The sequence below is a fragment of the Mirounga angustirostris genome, unplaced genomic scaffold, assembly GCF_029215605.1.
Source record: "Mirounga angustirostris isolate CCGP_5_RB_7025 unplaced genomic scaffold, mMirAng1.0.hap1 SCAF_9, whole genome shotgun sequence".
Taxonomy (NCBI): Eukaryota; Metazoa; Chordata; class Mammalia; order Carnivora; family Phocidae; genus Mirounga; species Mirounga angustirostris.
In genome coordinates, this window is record NW_026991717.1 from 22,547,731 (window position 1) to 22,570,141 (window position 22,411).

At 46.1% G+C, this 22,411-nt stretch overlaps 1 protein-coding gene across 1 annotated transcript in view; it reads right to left on the reverse strand.

Annotated features, from left to right (window-relative positions):
• The window catches only part of OTUD7A (OTU deubiquitinase 7A), a 382,364-nt gene extending 363,328 nt beyond the window's left edge, over positions 1-19,036 (reverse strand). Inside the window, exon 1 of the mRNA XM_064570029.1 lies at positions 19,016-19,036. The gene's annotated coding sequence lies outside the window, so the exon portion shown is untranslated. The remainder of the gene's footprint in view (positions 1-19,015) is intronic.
• Positions 19,037-22,411: the final 3,375 nt, after the last annotated feature.

Sequence of the window (22,411 nt, forward strand, 5' to 3'; positions counted from 1 at the left end):
ATGTAGGCATAGAGTCCGTAAAACGCCGCGAGTTGCCATTCCTGGCGTGGAGGGGGCAGTGGAGAATCCCTCTCACGCTTCCCCAAGCCCCGGCGAGGAAGCTGGACGCCTGGTGGGTCTGCCACCTCTGTCATCTTCTGGGTGGATCGGGCAGCATGGAATGAGTGCTGAATGCAAGGTGTGTTCAGACTACAGAGCAAACTCAAGATGTAACAGGGGGACACTCGGAGACATGTTACACAAACTCATGACCACTCCAAACCTCCTTCCAGGAGTCAATACAGGCAATGGGTGCTCTGTGCTCATGAGACAATCCCGCCTCTTTCCCAACACACAGAAGAAGAGCCGCCTGAGCGGGACCATGGCGAACACCTGCCCGATGTGAGTACAGACAGAAATGAACAGTGTACAGTAACATGACAAAGGGCAAGACGAGTGCTGTCCAGTGCTACATACAACTAACGGTGTCCCCACTCGATTACCAGGAGAAGGGGGCTAGTTGTAAAGACTCCAGGTCATAGTGACTTGGTAAGAGTGCTACACTCCAAAGAAGTAATAAAGTGACTTCAGACCCCAAATCTACTGTGTGCATGTTTTTTTTGGGGGGGATGAGGTACTGCAAGACTTTGGGGGGCACTAATGGTGCAAGGGAGTGCAACACAGGTAATTACCCTCTTTTGGAAATCCAAAGAGTTTTTCATACGCCATGACCATGAAAAGCACCATCTACCATAAGGGAGGTGCCCCATGGGTGAGATTTGCCTTTGGGAGCTAGGACCGTAAGTGTAGAGTTCCCAGGAAGGCACATACTCTGTGATGTGAGGGCATAGTTTAAAGGTTCAGTGACCGAGGGGCAAGCTGGGAAAGGCCTTCAGAAGGGAAACCATAAAAGGTGTCATGGGAGAAGTAGGGGTGGCCTGAAGGGCAGGCTCTACAGGGCACCTAGGAAGGGGCAGGGAAGCCAGCATCCTAGATCAGAGCAAGGCAGCCAGGCACTGTGGCGTAGCTGGGATAAGGGCAGCTGGGGTAGACCAGTCTGCCCTGGGGGCAGTGTCTAACCTTGAACTTAAAGTAATAGTTTCCTAATGGTAGGCAATACTCTCAAATGTTCTGTGTGCTTTTGTTTTTTGTTGTTGTTGTTGTTGTTGTTGTTTAGTTTTCTACAATCAAGCTTGCAAAAGAAACCTCAGTTGCATATCATCTGCACAACAGGGTCAAGAATATTCCAGCCATCAAGGTATGGATTGCCTTCCTCCTTTCTCTGCACTGACCCAGCACTCATCTCCTGAAGCACTACGTGCTCTTTGTAGAGCTTTGCATTTTCAATCTTGCTGATATGATAAAAAGAAGCAAACAAGTAAACTTCCAGAAAATACAACACATTCAGTTGCAAAGGGTCAGCCAGCACTTTGCCTCTGAGCAGCTGACAGAGTTTCCCAATGCAACCAGTATTGTTCCAGCCACGACCGAGCACTCAGTCAAGAAAGTGCTCACTGGACTTTCCTAGGTCTGTCCTTTGGTGGCTCTACTTTCCAAGCTGTTCCCAACTTTAGGGCAAGCCACCCATTCAACACACCCACAGTATCTGTGGCGTGTGGCTAGCTCTCTCCTGACCCCCACTCTGACTACATCCCTGTCGCATACAAAGCATTTCCACAGCTCTCACCACAGGCTGCATGACTACAAATAAAGGGCAGAGGGTCAGAGGATCCTCAGCTCAAACAGCCCCCAGAGCCACCAAAACCATCAACCCAAGGAGTTAACACACTAGATGGCCCTGGGCTCATAGCAGCCCTGGGGATAGGAAAGAAACAAATACAACCTCCCTGGCCAGATGTACCCACCCCAAAGCCAAGCCAAAGATGAGGCTGTAATCAAGTGAGAAAATGCAACAAGCAGCAGCTCCCCAAGAACAGGGACCAGCAGACCCAGCAAACAGTAGGACCAGACACCCCCCACGGCCATCACGATGTTCAGGTAACAGGTTATCACTCACAAACTGTAACATACTGTTTTAAGTGATGGAGTCAAGCATTTTTGAAAGTGATCAAAACCGTCAGTAAACAGTATGACACTTTTTAAAAGACGAAGGATGTGGGACTTGAAGGGAATTCACGGAAATGAGTAATACAGAAACAAAAAACCAACTGGCTGCGTTTTCTAGTGAATTGACATCCATCAGGTGAAGGACAGATTCATGAAGACTATCCAGAATGAGGTATAGAAAGCTAGAAGAAAGATAATGTGAGAGAAGGCTTAAAAAACAAGAATGGAACAAAAAGGACCAATAAATGAGCATCTGGAAAAGAAAAGAAAGGAGGGAAGTGGTAACAGGCCATCTTTGAAGAGCTAGTGGTTAATAATGTCCTAGAATTGATGCCAGCCATGAATCATCCACAGGTGGGGAGGCCCACAGAAGCCACTAGATGGATTCTCTTATCTTCCCAGGAAGCCAAGGAAGCTTCCGGAGGGCTACATTCTCCAAGATCTCATTCTGATTGGATAGCTGAGCCTAGGACGTTGTCCTTCCCAAACACCAGGTATATTTTTCCCTTTCTCCACATTTACAACAGCACAGTGGTGGTGTTGGTCATTTCAACTGATTCTTGGGTGCTGCTGACTTCTTGTCTCTACAGGGATGTGGGGCTCAGCCCTGCTGGCTTCTCTGAAGTCAAGGTCCACTGGTTACTCATCCCCATGACTGACAACCGCTGTGTGCTCTATGAACCAGTGGGCAGGCAGAGAAAAAAGAAGAATATTTAGAGATTCAGCTTACTGTCATTTTGTGCATGGTGGATGTCCCTGCTAGGCAAGTGAAGACAGGGAGTGTGTGTGCTCCCCTCCTTCTACACCACATGGCTGGGAGGGGCCACAGGCGCAACAGGCTGAAGGAGCTGCACATAGGACAGCCTGCAGTGGGCCTGGCTGGGGCAAAATCCTCACCAACTCACATTCCTTAGGATTTAGGACTGCCTGATTTTAAGTGTACATGGCCTTAGCAAGATGGAGAGACTCTGCAAAACTCTGCAAAATTTAATGTAACAACTAAAATGGAATGTTTATAACAAATATATCTTAGATTACTGCAAGTAAGCTCCTCCAAAATATACTTAAGTCAATAGATTTGCATGCACAAAGAGTTTATAAGAGAATGCGAAATGTTCACAAGCTTCAATCAACCCAACAAAGCAAGGGCCCACCTCCTGGGTGTAAAGAACTAATTGGGGTGTTTGTAAAGACAGTTTGTGCTTCATGAGATATATGACTAGTAAACTGTGTGCCCTCCTACTTGGCTCACCCTGAACAGGGACACCTGCCTCTCACAGCGGCTATGAAATTCAAACTAAATAATGTCAATAAAGCACACGACAGTCAGTGACAGCTACTCTTGCTGCTTAGGGATTACAGCACTACTGTAGTATTTATTAGTGATTAAAGCAGGAAGTATTCATTCAAGTCTTTATTGATTAATGTCCAAAAGGCCATGCAGATTTCCAAGATTCAGGCGGTTGGTCAGTCCGAGGCCACTGAGACACAGCAGGTGTGGGATCAGGCCTCAGAGGCAGAGGAGGCCTGGGCCAGATGTCCAGTGAAGTACCTGTCTGCCTCCATTCTCCAGGCTGCTGTGCAGGGGAGGGCCTTGAGGATGCTAAATCTCTAACACAAGAGCTTCTCTACTCTTAACAGTAAGGCTTTTGTGCAGAAGTGCTCTGGAGTCCAATAAAACCTCTTCTTGGAAAAGGAGCCCCAAAGTTACAAACACCAAACAATGTTCAGCTCCCATGAGAAACTGTGACCTGTTTCTCTAACTCAAAGGACAAGGAATCCCCCCAAATTATAAGCAAAATCCCTCAGCATCCACACAACCAAGAGGAAGGCAGCAAATACTCGACAAAAAGTCTGCTCAGAGCCACACCCAACTTAACCAGGAAAATCTGGGGAACACAGCCCTACTGGGCAAAGAAAACCCACCTGGCAAAAGTATATTCCAGACCACAAACTTGAATCGAGTCTGCACCTGTCCCAGCTCCATTCTTCAACAAAGAACTGCCCATAATAAAACACGACTAAAACCACAAAGTAACCAGCAAAGGACTCAGACCTAGAAATGGGGATGGAGAAGGAGGGCAGATGCAGTTGTGTGAGGAAATACTCATAAGGAAATAGGTGAAGAGCCTTTGTAGTAAAATATCTCCCATAGTCTGTTAGTTTCCCTATTACTACTATAACAAAATCACTGCAAGCGTGGTGGCTTAAAACAAAGAAAGGTCCTTGGACATTCTGGAGGTCAGAATTCCGAAATGGGTCTCACTGGGCTAAAAGCAAGGTACTGCAAGGCTGTGTTCCTGCAGGAGGTTCCAGGGGAGAATCTGCTCCCCTCTTTCGCAGTTTCTAGAGGCTACCCCTGTTCCTTGGCCTGTGGTCCCCTTCCAGGAACCACATCACCCAACCCCTGTTTCTGTCCTTACATCTCCTTCTCTGACTTTGACCCTCTTGCTTCCCTTTGAATTACAACAGGTCCACCTGGATAATTCAGCATAATATCCCCATCTCAAGACTCTTAATCACACTGGCAAAGTCCCCTCTGCCATATGAAACCACATATTCACAGGTCCTGGGGACTAGTACATGGACATCCTTGGGGGTCATTATTCTGCCTACCTCAGGAGGCAACCTTTTTCCTTGCCTTTTCCAGCTTCTAGAGGCCACCCACATGCTTTGGCTCCTGGTCCCTTGCCTAAAAAGTCTTTCTCATACGACACCTCTCTGGCTCTCCCTCTTCCACTTTTAAGGACCCTTCTAATTACATTGGGCCCTCCCAGTAATCCAGGATAAGCTCCGTATTTTAAGGTCTGTTGATTAGCAACATGAATGCCATATCGAAATTTATTTTTTCTCAATTCCAATTCTCCTCTTCTATGTAAAGTAGCATATTCACAAGTTCTGGGGATCAGGATGGCGACATGTTTGAGGGACCATTATCCTGCCTATCATACTCTCCTAAAAAGATTTAAGAAATCAAAGAAGATAATATAAACCAATAGAAAGAGAAGCAGAGCTTGGAAAGAAATGGAAAAATAAAAAATAAAATAAATGGGCTATGGATGAAAACCACACTAGAAACAATTAAATAACAGAATGAAAACAATCAACCAAAGAGACAAGCAAATGAAATGTGAAAGGACATGAAATATCAAGTTGATTAAAGAGATGACAGGACACAGAAGAAACAGTACTTACATAATTAACATTTGTGAATTATTAACAAAAAAAGGTCAATGATAGAATAAAATAAAACTTCTGAAATAAAGTGTCTTATGTGCGTCAACTGAAAGGGTATATTTTGTTTGTTTAAAGGAAAGTGACACAGAAAGATCAGCATCCAGAAACAGCCCCGTGAAATGACTGAACTGACAGAATCATACGAACAACTAGGCTGAAAACAGGATGAGTTCAAATTTCTCCCCAGTCATGCTCAGTGCTGAAAGACAGGAGCAATATTTCTACATAGTTTTAAAGGGTTAATGTGACTCGAGAATTTTATAGTCACATAAATTTTCAAGGGAACTGGTTTTTTTGTTTTGTTTTGTTTTCAAGAGATACTTTGAAACTTGCAAGAATTCTGCAGGTGGGTGTCATGAGCCATGTGGGATGGGAACAGGGGATCTAAACAAACTCTATAATGAACTTCAGATCATTGAAAGAGGAATGGAAAGAAAGCCCTTGAGAATTCCTCTAGAACTCCTGATAAAAGCAGTGATACTGTGTGATCCTCAAATGCATGTAAATATGGTACTAAGACCATGTAACTGCACAAAATGAAGTTAACTAAGGGCAAACGGTGTGCGTGCGTCTTGGCGATGCAAGGGATTCTGACATCAACAAGGTAGGAGAAGTGGGGTGGGGGGAGGCCTGAAGGCAGTGTGACCATGCAATTTCCTCCTCTTTCAAAGCAGAAGGGAGCTGATACCAACTCTAAACACAAGGTAGTGAGCAAACCTGTATCCCAGTTTTCCCTACCTTTACAGGAACTGAATGAAACTACAGCTGCCCCCCAAATCTGCATCCTCTTCCTCCTGGGCATCCTGCTCACCCACATGGTGTATGCCCAGGGGACAGAGGCTAGGCCCTGCTACAGGAACCACCACCCGAGAGGGCCACTGAGAAATCTGGGTCTGTGTTGGTAACCATAAGCTGACTTTCCCAAAACCAGGAAAGAGATGTTTTAGGAACTTTCACACTCCAAGAAATAAGATATTTGGCTTAAATTCAGTAAATCCTTCATTATTAAATAAAAATAAAATTTAAATGAGTGCTTATGATTTTACTTATATGTGGAATTTAAGAAACAAAGCTGATGAACACAGGGGAAGTGAAAGAAAAATAAAATAAGTTGAAAACAGAGAGGAAGCAAACCATAAGAGACTCTTACAGGGTTGCTGGAAGGAAGGGGGTTGGGGGGGAAGGGGTAACAGGGTGATGGGCATTAAGGAGGGAACGTGATGTGATGAACACTGGGTGTTATATGCAACTGATGAATTACTGAACTCTACCTCTGAAACTAATAATACAGTGTATGCTAACTAAGTTTGAATGTAAATAGCATTTTTTAAAAAATTAAATGAGTGCTTTTTAAAACAGCATATACTACAGACTAAAAATGTAATAATCTCCTATATGACCAAGTGAGAAAAAAGAGAACAGAGAACAATGGGTACTGCATGCTCCCATGTGTTTAAACATGAAACAAACAAAAAAAAGATGTTCACATACTTAGACATTCACAGAATATTTCTAGAAGGATACACAGGAGTAATCAATAGTAGTGCCTCCTGAAAGAGAGATTAGGGCCTGGGATCTGAAAATAACACATTGTACTATATATTCATTTGAATTCTTTTAACTTGTGCAAATACTAGCTTTTTCATAAAAAAAAAAAAAAGATTGAATAGGCAAAGGGAAAAGAAAAGAGCAAAAAATAGTATGGTCTATTTTTACGCATAATATCCAGGCTTCCACCTTTCTGTAAGCACAGGAAGCATGGTGACGCTGGGGGCAGAACTGGGGAAGTTCTGCATTGGTTTTATCTTTCTATATTTCAGTACTTCTTAAGGAACATGTTTTACAAAAAGTTTCCCCAAAATGGATGGTTATAATGGGGCGCCTGGGTGGCTCAGTGGGTTATAAGCATTGATTGGCCTTTGGCTCAGGTCATGATCCTGGTGTCTCTGGATCTAGCCCATGGTGGGGTGGGCTCTGTGCTCAGCAGGGAACCTGCTTCTCCCTCTTCCTCTGCCCCTGCCCCCGCTCGTGCTCTCTCTAGCTCGCTCGCTCTCTCTCAAATAAATAATCTTTAAAAATAAATAAATAAATAAAACATGGTTATACTCAAAATACCAAGAACAAAGTGGAGTTCACTCAGGGCCAACTTCTCAACTCTCCCTCCCCTGACACATTAATTAAATTCATCAATAGTCTGTTTAAAAATTAATGTCAGTGATGTACACTGAAGAGAGGTCTGAATGATCCTTTGGTGCACTCCCTCATAGGAAGGCACACAAGTGAATTCTGGTGGATGCCCGAAGGAAGGGTCCAGATTGCCCAATTTCAGATCTCTGGCTTCGGAGGCTATTTTCTGCCTAGAGCCACCTGTGAGCTCATGAAGGTGGTTGTAAGACCCCTCTGGAGCTCCTGGACGAGCCCCTCCTTTCCCCAGAGGCACCTGACAACCGGCCTCTGTAGTCCTTGCAACATCCCTGTGAGGTGTCCCCTCTCACTGTCATTCTAGGATGAGGAAACAGAGGCTCAGAGCAGTAAGGACCCTCAGCAAGGTTCCCGAGATTCCCAGCAACAGGACAGGACTTTCCCCCAACCCCACTGGGAGGGAATTAATGCCCAGATGGCTTGAGCTCAGTCTTGACTAAAGAGAGGCTGGGAAAGAAGCCAAAGGAAGCCAACAGGTCCCCCGGACCTGATGTCCCCTGTGAGGCAAGGGTCAACTGTGGGGACCCTGAGGCTGGGCAGGGTTGGACTCAGCCAGGGACTCACTGCAGGAGAGGTAGCACCAACAGAAATAGAACCCACTGCGTCCAGGCCCAAAGCAGAGCCTCTCCTAGACTCCAGCCCCCAGGGGTCCCCTGGGCTGGAGCTGTCTTACTAGCCTGGCTAGCCTGGGAACTCAGATGCTCCTCTGTGGACACTTAAATCTACGTCCTTCCCTGTGGACATTCTGGAAAGCAGAGCATGCTGGGGATGGAGGATCCCACAGAAGTATCTGGAGAGAGCAAGTGCAAGGCCACTGGACCGTCAGGGCAGGGGCTGACATGGACCCACTCTGCTCAGTGCCCTGAGTGTGGGGGTCCATTCAACAGACACTCATGGGGCTGGCCTGGGCCCAGTTCCTAGAAATACTCAGGGTAAGCAGAGGGGTCAAAAATAGACTCCTCAAGTCTCACCGGCCCAGGGATTTGGGGGAAACAGTAATCCATGGGGAAGATATGGGATGGTCCCAAAGAAGGAGTGGCAGCCTCATGCCCACACGGTCCCCCCGAAATGACCTGCAGCCTGCTTTCAGCCATCAAGTCTAGCTGCACCAGCAGCAAACATCTGTGGGACATTCTCTATGAGCCACTGGGAGTCACGTGATGACAATGCCAACATTAAAGAAATGCTTCTTATATTTGAACAGTCGTACACAATTTACAGAGTACAGCCTCATGTTCAGATGAAGAAACTAAAGCTGGGGTTTGAAGGGCCCTGGCTCCCCTAACATGCCTGGGCCGTGGAGCCCTGAGGTCCCTGCCCATGCTCTCCCCATTGTGGTGCCTTCGTGTGTGGCCTCCCCACCACCCTGGTAACTGCCCAAATATGGTGCAGTATCCCAGTCTTCCTTCTGTCACCCATGCTCAGCCCAAGCCAGCACCCCAGGCCCTTGGAGGAGTTCCCTTGGGGCAGCCAGATGTCCATTCTAGAGGCGCTGTCTCATGTCCTTTTCCACTGGTCATGGAATGCCACCAGGAATCCAGGGTAAAAGGCCACTGCCTGCTCCTTGGGCCACGTGAAGAACTGATGGGTAGGGCCATCAGGAACCTGGGAGTCTGCCCTGCTGCAGGGTTGGCAGCCCTGTGAATGGAGACAGGTCTTCCCATCACCCTGGGGAGCAGAGAGCCGACACGCTTTCCTGATCAGAAACTGTGCCCGCCCCTCCCATCCTGCCTGTTAGGAAGAGTGGGACATGAAGAGCACATACTTTGGGGGCTGAGGGGGGCGTGGACCAGATTCTGGACTTCTCCACTGCTCCTTAAACACTTGACTTGCCCCTGTCTGGTAGCCTGGCACTCCTGTACACAGAGAACACAAGGTTGCATTCCTTTTCTTGGTAATGCCCACCCTTCATTTCCCCCAGGGTACCACACCTGGCCTCCTGAGCCCAGGGCAAGTGCACCCTATGAGACAAGGAGGAAGGACCACGGACTTCTCATTCTGATAAAGGGCTTTTCAAGCAGCATTTATCTGTGAGCCCTCACTTTATCATCATGGATACACTGAGTGGTTCAGTTCCTTCTTGGGCCACTTCTGCCGGAGAAAGAACACTGAAAGGGGACAATGACAGAAAGGGCTAATTACTTGAAAGAAAAATTTCCCCGCAGAGCTTTATCCAAAAGTGTCATTTCCCACTCAATACCTTGGGGACAGACCTGTACATCACAATGGCACAGCTGTGTTACCACAAGTCAGGTCGATCCCACTCTTCTGCCGAACTGAAATAACATTAAGGCAGGTGATAAGGAATCTCGCTCAGTGGCAGATGGTTGAGGTCCGGGGGGTCCCACAGCCCCATGGGGACCCTTAAGAGCAGGGAGATGAGCTCATTAGAGAGGCAGAGACAGGCAGCAAGAGGGCAGCGGACTGGCGTGGACAGCGCAGTCGCTGGCCCCAGTCTGCAGGAAGTGGAGCGAGGCCCAAAGGAAGAGTCAGCCCCTTGCTCTGAGGCACGGATAACAGAGAACACTTTGTTTTCCTCTGCTCCTCTGCAACCCCAGAGAGGGAAAAGCGAGATTCGGAGGATATGTTTTTAAAACTCTATAGAGTGGGACGCCTGGGTGGCTCAGTCAGTTAAGCGTCTGCCTTCAGCTCAGGTCATGATCCCGGGGTCCTGGGATCGAATCCCGCATTGGGCTCCTTGCTCAGCAGGGAGCCTGCTTCTCCCTCTGCCACTCCCCCTGCTTGTGCTCGCTCTCTCTCTCACAAATAAATAAAATCTTTTTAAAAAAACCTCTAGAGTATAATAATTTGTCTTATCAAACAGATATACCTAATATTCCCTAAGACTGCATAGAGTATATGTGATATATATAATGGAAAGGAGCGCCCGGGTGGCTCAGTTGGTTAAGCGTCTGACTTCAGCTCAGGTCATCATAATCTTGGGGTCCTGGGATGGAGCCCCTGGTAGGCTCTGTGTTCAGCAGGAAGTCTGCTTGTCCCTCTGCCCCAACCCCCACTCCTGCTTCCGCTTTCTCCCTGTCTCTCTCTCAAATATATAAAATCTTTAAAAAATATAATGGAAAATATGAAACTATAACTCCTCTCAGAATGTACCCTCTGCTGAATGACAAGCAAGTCCCATGACAGTCAATCAGTAAATAGTCTGGGCTTGGTTTAATTTGCATGCTAGCAAACTGGGGGCTCAGATTGGGAAATGTTTCAAGTTTTACATGAGCCACATTCTCAATGCTTTTGAACTCATGGGAGCTAAACAATTCTGGAAAGAATAGTTAAATGTCTAATTTTAATTCCCACAGGACTCTCAAATGCATTTAACAAACACAAGTTGAGAGCCTCTTCTGAACAAGGTAACTCAGAGATGTCTTCCACGAGTTTACTGGTCAGAAGGAGGAATGCTGGCCACATAAATCATTTCTAAGTACGCATACTTGTTAAAATGCTCCGTATTGTCCTCCACCTGAGAAGTGGATACACATATTTCGAAGAGACATCCGAATTTTCCTACCTGTTTGTTCTCTCTCAGCAATGAGTTGCGTTTTCTTTGCCCTGATTAGTCAGCACTTAGAAATAGGAATTATTTTGCACAGAATCATGGAGTTAATGGGATATCAGAGATCAGGCAGCTATATTTCTTCACTTGACATGTGAAATTAGACCTAGGGAATGTGCCCAAAGTGGAGGCTAAAGCAAGAAGGAGGCCACCTCTGGGCTGGGAGTTCTCTCCTCAGCAGGCGGGACTCATCCTTCACCAAGGCAGATGGCGGGCCACACACAGACACTCACTCATGTCCATGTTTGTAGCCTGGCCCTCCAGTCACTCCGTGGGGATGGAAGGAGTCTAATTTAAATGCAACTATATACTAATCTTCTACTAACGAACCCCAAATGTTAAACCACAAAATTTCTCCTCCATGTTGACCCCTCCCGAGTGGGGTCCTGAAGCCTTAAATGCCCTTTGTGATAATGCATTCCTGAATACACTCCCTGCCAGACTGCTCACAGGATAAATCAGTTTATCTTTATTTTTATTACGGAAGGATAGTTGACATACAATGCTATATTAGTTTCAGGTGCACAACATAGCGATTTGACAATTCTATACATTACTCAGTGCTCACCATGGTAAGTGTAATCACCATTTGCCACCGTATTATGTTATTACAATATTATTGACTGTATTCCCTACGCTGTGCTCTTCATTTCCATGACTTATTTATTTTATAAGTGGAAGTTTGTGCCTCTTAATCCCCTTACCCCATTTTGCCCATTCCCCCAACCCCCTAGGGATAAGTCAATTTTGGCAGAAGAAACCTAAGGAAACCCTGTCTACCTCATCCAGTGCAGGCAGAAGACCCCGAGGAGATGCAGGGCTGACAGCACACACCACACCTGATAACCCACAGTTAACTGGCCACTTCCAACCAAGTGGACCTGAGGACTTAGTTCACAATCAGCACCTCAGACAAGACAGACTTCGCAAAGAGAATAATCAAGGGATGTGTATGTGAACTGCAGTCCATCCCTGCATTTCCAGGCCACAGATACCCAAGAGATTCAGTTTGGCCTTTCAATCTGCCTACCAGTAACTGTACATCCATGGTGCCAAGTTAAATAGCCACTGAGCTTTCACTCAGCCTAATAAGTGCCAGGGCTTGCAAAGGAGCGACTTGCTGCCACATGGGCCTGCATCATCCCCGAGGTGGCACAGAGACCTCTGGGCTAGACCCTTCGCCACTGCCAGGGCCAATGATGAGGGCTACTCCATGGTCTCAGAGCCCAAAGACTTGTTCTGGGAATGCCAGCAGGTCCTACAAGGGAGCGCTTTCAGGGTGGAGAGAGTGGTGTAGACACTGATGTGGCTACACACTCCCGTCAGGGGTAAATGCCAGGCCCAACCGTGCTGGCAGGATCGTAAGTCATAGTCACTGCCCCTCATTGACACTGATGGACACAACTCCACCTCTGGAATGCTTTTCTCTTTCCTCTCCCCATCCCCAAGTTTTTCATGCAAACAACCAATCTTTCATCAACTCTGAGAGCAAGAAAATGTGCTCTATAACCATCCGATGAGCCCTTGGGGGCTCAGCAGCATCCAAGGTATAGGAGACACAGCCCAATTTGGGGGAAGTTTGTGATTTATTTGGATTTAGAGGAATTCCCTTTAGTATTTTTTAAAGATTTATTTTAGAGGAGAGAGAGGACAAGCACGCGTGTGCACACCAGCTGGGGGAGGGGCAGAGGGAGGGAATCTTCAAGCAGAGTCCCCACTGAGTGTGGAGCCAGACACAGAGCTTGATCCCACAACCCTGAGATCACGACCTGAGCTGAAACCAAGAGTCAGATGCTTAACCCACTGAGCCACCCCAGGTACTCCTCCCTTTAGTATTTTTAACAGAGCTGGCTCACAATTTTAGATAAACTGTAAGAATCACTAAAGCCATAGGAAGTCATCTATCCTTCTTACCCAGGCTTCCTTCTTCCTCTACAAAACAAGACAAAGCAAGTTCATTCAAGCAATGCCTTGAGTTAAAGTACAAACTATAAATCCATCAAGAGAAAGAAACCAGGCTAGCGATGAGTGAGACAGACATACTCCATCTCCAATTCCTTTTATTGGAACAACTGATGGCTCCTTAGGATTTAAGAACTCACTGCACACACGCCCACCTGCTCCTCCCCCAGAGCCTGTAGGAGGGCTGGAGCAGATATTCTCCCCCAGCTGCCTGGGACTGTGCCCAAGGTCACACAGATTATCACCCCATCCAAGTCAGAGTTGGCAACTTGTCCCATTTATTTTTACCACTTAGTGGTGATTCTTTTAAGAGACAGCATGATGTTATTTAAAAGACTGGCAAAAAAATCCAATTCTTAAATTTTAGAAAGAAAAAAGTTAACTATGTATATCTTGGATGTGGAAAGATCTTTTTTTTTAAAGATTTATTTATTTATTTTAGAGAGAGAGAGTGTGTGCACACACGCACAAGTGGGGGGGGCGGGCAGAGGGAGAGGGAGAGAGCTCAGACTCTGTACTGAGCACAGGGCCTGATGTGGGGCTCAATCTCAGATCATGACCTGAGCCAAAATCAAAAGTCGGATGCTTAACCAACTAAGACACCCAGGTGCCCCTGGGAAGATCTTTTTTAAAGGCATGAAATATTACACTGCAAATGTGTTGCCCATACTTCAATAATGCACATTTTTCTCCAAACTTCAAATCATCACTAGAGGAACTGTGGGGAAATGGATTGTCACCATGGCCTTTGGACCCCCAAGATAAAGGGGTATAATTCAGCTTGCGGGTGGGGGTGGGTTGCAGGACAAGGGGCACTTCATGTCCCAGGACATGGTGCATTGTGTGGTCTCTTGCATGACAAGAACATGCCAGGCCAACCCTGAGCTTACTTTAAGAAGCAGGAGAGGCCCATGTCATGGATAATTCCTAAAATGGAAGCACAGAGATGACCAGGGTAAATCACGGGTGTGTCAGTCCCAAGGGCAGCAGAGCAAGGTCTTCCCAGAAGCCACAAGGCTCCACTTGGGATAGCACCAAGGTATCTGCTTCAGCTCCACACATCTGCCTTCTTTGGGGTGAGCTCCTAAGCTCTTGTCTCAGAAACTGAGAAACTTAATCTAATCTCACCAACCGGTGGGTGGGTGGTTTAGTCACACCAGTCCTTAGTGCCATGTGAAACTCCACAGTAATCTAATAAAACAACTGAATGAAACACCAAACAGAAAAGGAAATTAATTTCAAAGTTCTCATTTTATATTTCATAAAAGTCAATACAACACCCTACTCATGCATATTCATTCAGACATCAAATTTCCATTATATTTATAAGGAAAACTATCAAAGAGTAAACTAAGTTCAAATAGAAAATAATTCCCTGGAAGGAGACTCAAAATCCTTCAAACCTAGAAAATGAGTTTACTCTAGACTTATCTGCTTAAACCAAGAGAGATGCCTTTAGAATCTGCATCAGCAGCAATGTGCATTTGACTTCTCAGGATGTGAGTTGGTGGAGAGCACAAATCTGTAAGAGCAAGGGCTGGGGTTTCATGGAAGAGAACGATTTTACTAGACAAGGCCGTGGAGACATATGAAGCTAGCTCTCTCCTTTTCCCCGCAAGAAGCTTAGAGCATGACCACGCCATGCCTTGTCCAGGGTGGTAAGCTGTGGCTGATGCAGGTGGAAATGTAGAGTCTTCACCCAGTTCCTGGTCAAGAGATATAATGCACAAGCCAGCCAGCTAAACACACCGCCACAACACAGGCCAGTAGTAAGGCGGCGTCCAGCCCATCTCTCATTTCAGAATTTAAAAACTTATTATCTCAACCCACTTCTCCAGTCTGTTACTATGAACGATAAAGAATCTGTCCCCGGGCGCCTGGGTGGCTCAGTTGGTTAAGCAACTGCCTTCGGCTCAGGTCATGATCCTGGAGTCCCTGGATCGAGTCCCGCATCGGGCTCCCTGCTCGACAGGGAGTCTGCTTCTCCTTCTGACCCTCCTGACCCTCCCCCCTCTCATGCTCTCTCTCTCTCAGTCTCTCTCTCAAATAAATAAATAAAATCTTTAAAAAAAAAAAAAAAAAGAATCTGTCCCCGAAGTGCGGCAAAAGTGACTCCTACATTACCTGCTGTCTCATCTGTGTGAAGGCCATCTTATTCTTGGGTTGACATATAAACTATTTGGGATACGGCAGTATAACCAAGGGCAAATAAAACTCTACCTCCAACTTTCAAGGGTAAAATATTTTCAAATTAGATTACTAATAGGAACTAGCATGTTTTATTTCCACTTAAATGCCTGTGGATCTCAGGGCTCTCTTTGAATTGGATGCATTGTGGTCATCCTCAGGGATGGACATCCTCTATGAGGATGAGGTGCCACCTGTTATTTTATCTAGTGGCACATCCCCCTGTAGCCATTTAGAGTGCTCCAAGTGAAGAGTGTGGTTCAGCACAAAGCTGAAAAATTATTCCTATTTGCCCCTTTGAAATCAATAATTTGGTTTTACATACATTTTTGATGGAACAAGAAGTAGCAAGAAATACCCAGCCATAGCATTTAGAGAGTTCTCTAGTAGAAAATCTATTCCCTTCTAAGGTATTATGTGTCCCTTTTGCGTGTGGGCGCCATGAGGGACCTGGGGAAGAGGGAGGAATATCTGGTGCTCAGTACCACTCTAGACACCGCAATGATCATCGAAGCCATCCACCCATCCCAACTGAGCAAGATGACCCTCCATTCAGGAGCTCAGTTCCTGCAAGGAGAAACCTCATAGGGAACTTAGTGATGAGCAAACTGCATACACTTAGAGTCAGATTAAGCACATTTAAGCAAAAAGCACAGTTGCCTCTTTTCTCCTGTTTTCATTTTCTACGGGAAAAGAAATGTACTGTGAATAAACATTTCCTTCATTCCATCAGAGAAACCCCGAGGCCAATAACCCTGGTAAGGCAGGGAAATAAACCTTGTGGGAGGTGCCACACAGAGTCCCGGGTTTTAAGTCAACAGGAGTCAAACCCAAGAAGAAACTTGACAGGAGGTTGGCAGCATTTCCCCTGGCTGTCCTGGGTGGCAGTCATGTCCTCACCAGGACCAGCAGTTCCATGAGGCCAGCAGCTCCCCCCACCCCCAAGCCAACACTCTCCCTTCTGCAGTTTGAGAAGGCATGAAGTCTTCAGATTAGAACCAACAGCCACTTTCCAAAGACAAGGAGCCCTTCAAGTGAGAGCAATCTCAATGCCTCTTTGAGGGAGGCCAGAGTTCTTTGGAAGCCACAACTTCTGGCAATTCAAGTAATTTGCCCATCCTTCCTTCAGTTTCCACTCCTTGGGTGACAGGCACACAGAGGTGCGGTGCACAAAGCACACACTCACGTGCGTGCACCCCCCCCCCCCCCCCACCAACTTGGTCATCCCAGATCCTCTCCCAAGGTGGCTCAGGTAAAGTGGACCGCCAACCCGCGTTTAGCACGCCCCCTGCTGGCCCTGCAGGAGCTGACTCAGCCTTTAGTCTCTGGGCCTAAGACACAAGTAAATGACCTTAAGATCCAAAGGGTACAAAAAGAAAATCAAGACAATTTTGACTTCTTAGAAACGGAAGACATGATACTCTAAGCATACAAATGGGATGAAGAGTCTTTAAAGTTCTTGTTTTTGAAATGTTTTAAGAAATAAATGACGAATACCTAAAGATTTAGTGGAAACACATTTCTATTTTTACAAGTACTGCAGTGAGTTAAATTAAAAAAAAAATTACAATGAATATTTTCACAGGTCTGCAGGTTAAAAAAAAAAATGGATATGTGGCCAGAGTGGTTTCACAGTCTCAATTTCTGAAGAGTTCACAGCCCGGAGCCTGAAAAAACAATTTTCATACTATTTCACCATAGTACTGGGAATACTTCAATTATAGAAAAATCTCAGCCATGACTTAAGAGCTAAAGTTCTAAAGCAACTACATGCAGTAGGACCAATGTCACCAAGAAGTCGGAGAAAATTCTGCTACCAGGCTTCCTGTCTCATCCAGTCGCCGTTGTGAATATATTTGGCAACTGCAAGAGGTGTGGGGCTGTGAACACACTGCTTGCTTCAGTGGGAGGTGCATCTCCCCTTCTCTACAAGGTGAGAACAGACCGTTCAGCTTCTTGACAACTCCACTGCTGGCCTCCACCAGGGCTGAGGGCCCCAGCAGTTACTTCCTATGGAGACGCCTGCCATACCAGATCCAGGCTGAGACCCACACCTGGCAAGATTCCATGAAGCAATGGGTTCCATCCATTGCCACCCTGAACGTCACCCTAAAGTAAACCACTGCTCCCCTGTTTTCTTCGCTCCACTCCAGGGTTTCAAAGCTTTACATTCTTGACCAGACTCAAACTTTAACATGACATGTGGTATTAACTTCCTTACAGACCCAGTACGATCACACTAATAATTTAAGCATGCTTATTTTAAGCAATTAGGGGTGGTCATTAATTATTAAATACAAAAATGTCAATACTTTTGTCCCTTATTGAATATCCTTTCGATACGATAGGCTTAAGTAGATATTCAGACTATCTTGGGAACTTGCTTACTTTTGTTCCCATAATAATCAGTACTAATGGAACACTCACACACACAGTAATGATGGCTTGCCGCTTGCATTTAGGGGGGAAATTCCTGCAGGACTTGATGTGCTGTGCAGGTAGGTCTCCAGCCTCTGCACTCTCTCCACTCTCCCTGGGTGTTGAATTGGCCTAGAGGATGGTGGGACACACCACCTGCTATAATAAGAAAATGAAAGGCAGGGAGGGCCCTACAGAAGCTGCCACTCAGTTCCCTAGGGCAGGCTGCTCCCAGACCCATCCTGGGGATGGGGTGGGGTGCTGATTTTCCTGAAGCGATCAAGGCCTGTAAAAATTTAGGCCACACTGTCCACCTTTTCCTGGACACACCATGTGCCACATCAAATACAGTATCTTCTAAAAAAAATTTTTATCTCACAACTCACTTTCATTTATAAAGATAAAGCAAGGCAACAAAGCATGTAAGTGTCATGCATGACACTTTCCCCTGGATCCTTGTGGTGTGGATGAAGCGATTCCCAGATCCGCTGGGATCTAACAAGTTTCCTTTCAGCTACTCTCAAATCTACTGGTTCTCAAACCAATAAATAAAAATAAAAACCGTTTTCACTTGTGTAATGCTGTTGAGTTTAGAAAGCAAAGGCAAATCCATTTTATTACAAAGATTCTCAAAGGGCTGCAATAGCTGCACCTGGAGGAGGGTACACTTGAGCGGTTGTGTCCAATGAAGGAAAGTTTTTGTTAATGATGACATCACTGACATCTCTCAAATTTAAAGGAGCACTTAAAGCACAGCAGATGCAATTTTTTCCCCTCCAGTGAGAAGATACTAGGGAAGGCCTCCGGGTTCACAGCCAAATTGCATTAACGGTTCCCCTCCTGACCAGCCAGACCCAGCGGAGCAAGCGAGCGAGCTGTGCGCCCGGCCACAGTGGCCCACGCAGCCACAGCCCGGGCACCCGGCTAGCGGCCTCACGCGCTGCTCCTGGGCCCCGCCGTGCCCGGGAGTCTGCCGCCGCCGCGGGACCCCCGGCGCGCCCACACGGACTGGGGGGCCGGTCCTCCCACGCCTGTCATCACGTTCCAGTGCAGACAGCTAAGGGGCCCGGAGGAGACGCCGGCCCGGACCCAGCCGGAACGCCGCGCCCTGCCTGGAAGACGCGCGCCGGCCCGGAGCCGGCGCCCGCGGCCCCCGCGGGGTCCAGAGCGGAGCCCGCAATGCAGCGCGCCGCGAGCCCTGCGCGGGGCCCGCGACCCCCGCGCCCCCCCTGTGCCTTCGCGCCTTGGCCCCAGGGTCGCCCGGCCTCTGCGCCCACCTGCCTGTCCGCGAAGCGCGGAGGGACCCGGCGCCCGCGCTCCAACAGCGCACCTGCCTGGTCCGCGGCCCCGGCCCCGCGGCCGCCAGCAGCACCGCGGCCAGCGCCGTCTCACCTGCCGCGCCGCGCCTTTCCGCTCCGCTCGGCCAGCCTGCAGCGCCGCAGTCACCGCTACCCGACTTCCATTTTCTCTCGCTTTAAAGGAAAATCAGATCAGCTGTTTTGCTCGCGCTCCGGCTCCGCGGCCCCCTCCCCAGCTGCCGCTCTCGGTCCCGGGGGCCTCTCCTCCCCCGCCTCCTCCCGCGCTCTGCTCCGCCCCTCGCGCCCCTCCGCTCCGCCCGCGGCCGCGCGCAGCGCCCGCCTCCCGGCTCCGCCCGCAGCCGTCCGGCGCGCACCCTGCCCTGACGTCACCGGCCGCAGCCGCGCCCCGCCCCCGCCTCTCGTGAACGAGCGCGCGCCGCGCCCCGCCCCCGCCCCGCCGGAGCCGGCCTCGGAGCGCGCGTGCCCGCGGCTATGACCCGCACCGCGGGCCGGGCTTCGGGGAAGAATGTACTCTTCCCCCGCGCGGGAGTGCTCGCTCTTCGTGGTGCCCCTTGGCACTGCCTCGGGGACTGCAGGAGAAGCTGCTTAAATAGCCTGCCTTTGCTTTCTCCCCCCTTGCCCTGTGTGCGTCCACCTTTCTCATTTCTTCCCCCTGCTCACTCTTCCCAAACTTTTCTCTCACCCATCCTGTCTCGGCTCCATTTCCAAACCCTGCTTGGCCAATGCGTCACTTCGATGCGAAGTTGCTCCTTCTGCTTCCTAAACCGGTGTTCTGACCTTTCCCCATTTCTTGCCTTCTTCATGTCACCACTTCCAATGGTTCCTGTCGCCGATACCTAGGCCTGTCCACTGCTGTCTGTTCACTCTCACATCTCCTTCTCGGTGTAACCACGCCCTTCCTTCCAAATAATGCGTTATGTTACAGGTTAGTTAATACCATCCTCATGCCTTTTTTGACAACTTATTTTACTTAGTTTAGGACTTTTTGCTTAGTTTTGAACATTACATATATGTTTAGTAATTGTTTAGTACTTTATTTGACTTTTTTAATTGATATACAGTAAAATTAACTTTTGGGGGAGGGAGGGGCTTAAAAACTTGTTTGGATTCTTGTAGCCACCAACACAATTAGGATACATCACCCAAAGAATTCTGTCTTGTCCTTTTATAGCCACACCCTCCCCAAACTCGAATACACAACCATTGACATAGTTTTGCCTACATCGCTGTAGTTTTGCCTTTTTGAGAATGTTATGTACATGGAATTATGCCATATGCAACATTTTGAGTCGGACTTTATTCGTTCACCATTATGCTTTTGAGATTCACCCATGTTCTTGTGTGTATCAATAGTTCTTTTTATTGTTGGATGCTATCCCATTCTTTGTACCAAATTTTGTTTATTCAACCATTGAAGGATATTTGGGCGATTTCCAGTTTTTGGCGATTGTGAATAGATAGTCTTCAAACAGTTGCACGCAGAGTTTTGTATGCACAAAAGTTTTCAAATTAGTTGGGTAAATACCTTGGAGTGTCAGTGGAAAACTTATTTAACATTATAGGAATCCTACAGTTTTCCAGAGTGTGTACACCATTTTCATAACCACTAGCAATGTATGAGTCTCACCTTCCTGCATCCTTGATATGATATGATATGATATGATATGATATTGGATATATATGTGTGTGTATAATTTACACAGCAAATATATATACATATATGGCATTTTCATAGTTGCGGAGACATATGTCATTGTCATTTTAATTTTCAATTCCCTAGTAAAAATGATGTTGAGCATACTTTCATATGCTTATCTGCTAGGTGTATATCTTCTTTGATGAGGAATCTGTTCACATCCTTTGCCGATTTTAATTTGGGTTTTTTAATTTTCTTATTGAGTTTTAAAAGTTCTTTGTATATTTTGGATAAAAGTACTTTATAAGATATGTGTTTTGCAAATATTTTCTGCCAGTGAGGCTTGTTTTTCATTCTCTTAACAGTGTCTTTTGCAAAGTAGAAGTTTTTAATTTTAATAAATGTCTAACTTAGCATTTTTTCTTTCAAGAATCATACTTCTGGTATTGTATCAAAAAATCACCAAATCCAAGGTCACATAGATTTAAGTATGTTTTGTTCTTCAAGTTTTATAGTTTTACATTTTACATTTAGATGTATGATCCATTTTTACTTAATTTTTGTGAAGGTATAAGGTCTATATCAAGATTCTTTTTTGGGGGGTGCCTGGGTGGCTCAGTTGTTAAGCGTCTGCCTTCGGCTCAGGTCATGGCCCCAGGGTCCTGGGATCGAGTCCCACATCGGGCTCCCGCCAAGCCTGCTTCTCCCTCTCTCACTCCCCTTGCTTGTTTTCCCTCTCTTGCTGTGTCTCTCTCTGTCAAATAAATAAAATCTTAAAAAAAAAAAAAAAGATTCTTTTTTTGTTTTGCATGTGGATGTTCAGTTGCTTCAGCATCATTTTTTGAGAAAACTATTCTTTCCCCACTGAATTACCTTTGCTCCTTTGTCAGAGATTAGCTGACTATATTTATTTGCACTGATCCATATGTTTATTCTTTGACCAATAATATCAGACTGTCTTGATCACTATAGTTTTATAGTAAGTCTTGAAGTTGGGTAGTGTCATTCTTCTGTATTATGTTGGCTTTTCTAGCTCTTTTTTCTTTTTCATATAAACTTTAGAATCAATTTGTAGATATCTGCAAAATAGCTTGTTTGGATTTTAATTGGGATTCCATTGATCTGTAGATCAAGTTTGGAAGAATTTACGTCTTAACAAGTTTGAGTCCTCCAATCCATGGATATAAAATATCTATCCATTTATTTAGATCTTCTTTAAATTTTTCAGCAATGTTTTATGGTTTTCTGTATAAAAGTTCTATACATATTTTGAGTTATATGTAAGTATTTTTTGGAGTTATTGTAAATGAAATTGTTTCTTAATTTCTAACTTCAATTGTTTATTGCTGGAATAAAGGAAAGCAGTTGACTCTTGTATATTAACCTTGTGTCTTGTAATGCTATTCTTGCACCAGGAGTATTTTTGAGGATTCTTTGGGATTTTCTGCATCGAATATTGTAATCTACTAATAGAGACAGTTTTATTTCTTCTTTTTCAATCTGTATAGATTTGATTGTCTTTTCTTGTCCTCTTGAACTAGCCAGGACTTCCAGTATAATGTGGAATAGGAGTGATAAAAGAGAATATCCTTGCTCTGGGCCTGATTTTAGGGGGGAGCATCCAGTTTCTCACCATTAAGTATGAAATTAACTCTAGGGTTTTTTGTGCATATTCTTTATCAAATCAAGGAAGTTTCTATTTCTAGTTGAAAACTTTTTTTTAAATGAATGGGTGTTGAATTTTTGTCAGATGCTTTTTCTGCATCTATTGATATGATCACATGATATTTCTTATTTAGCTTATTGATGTGATGGGTTACTTGTTTGATGTTT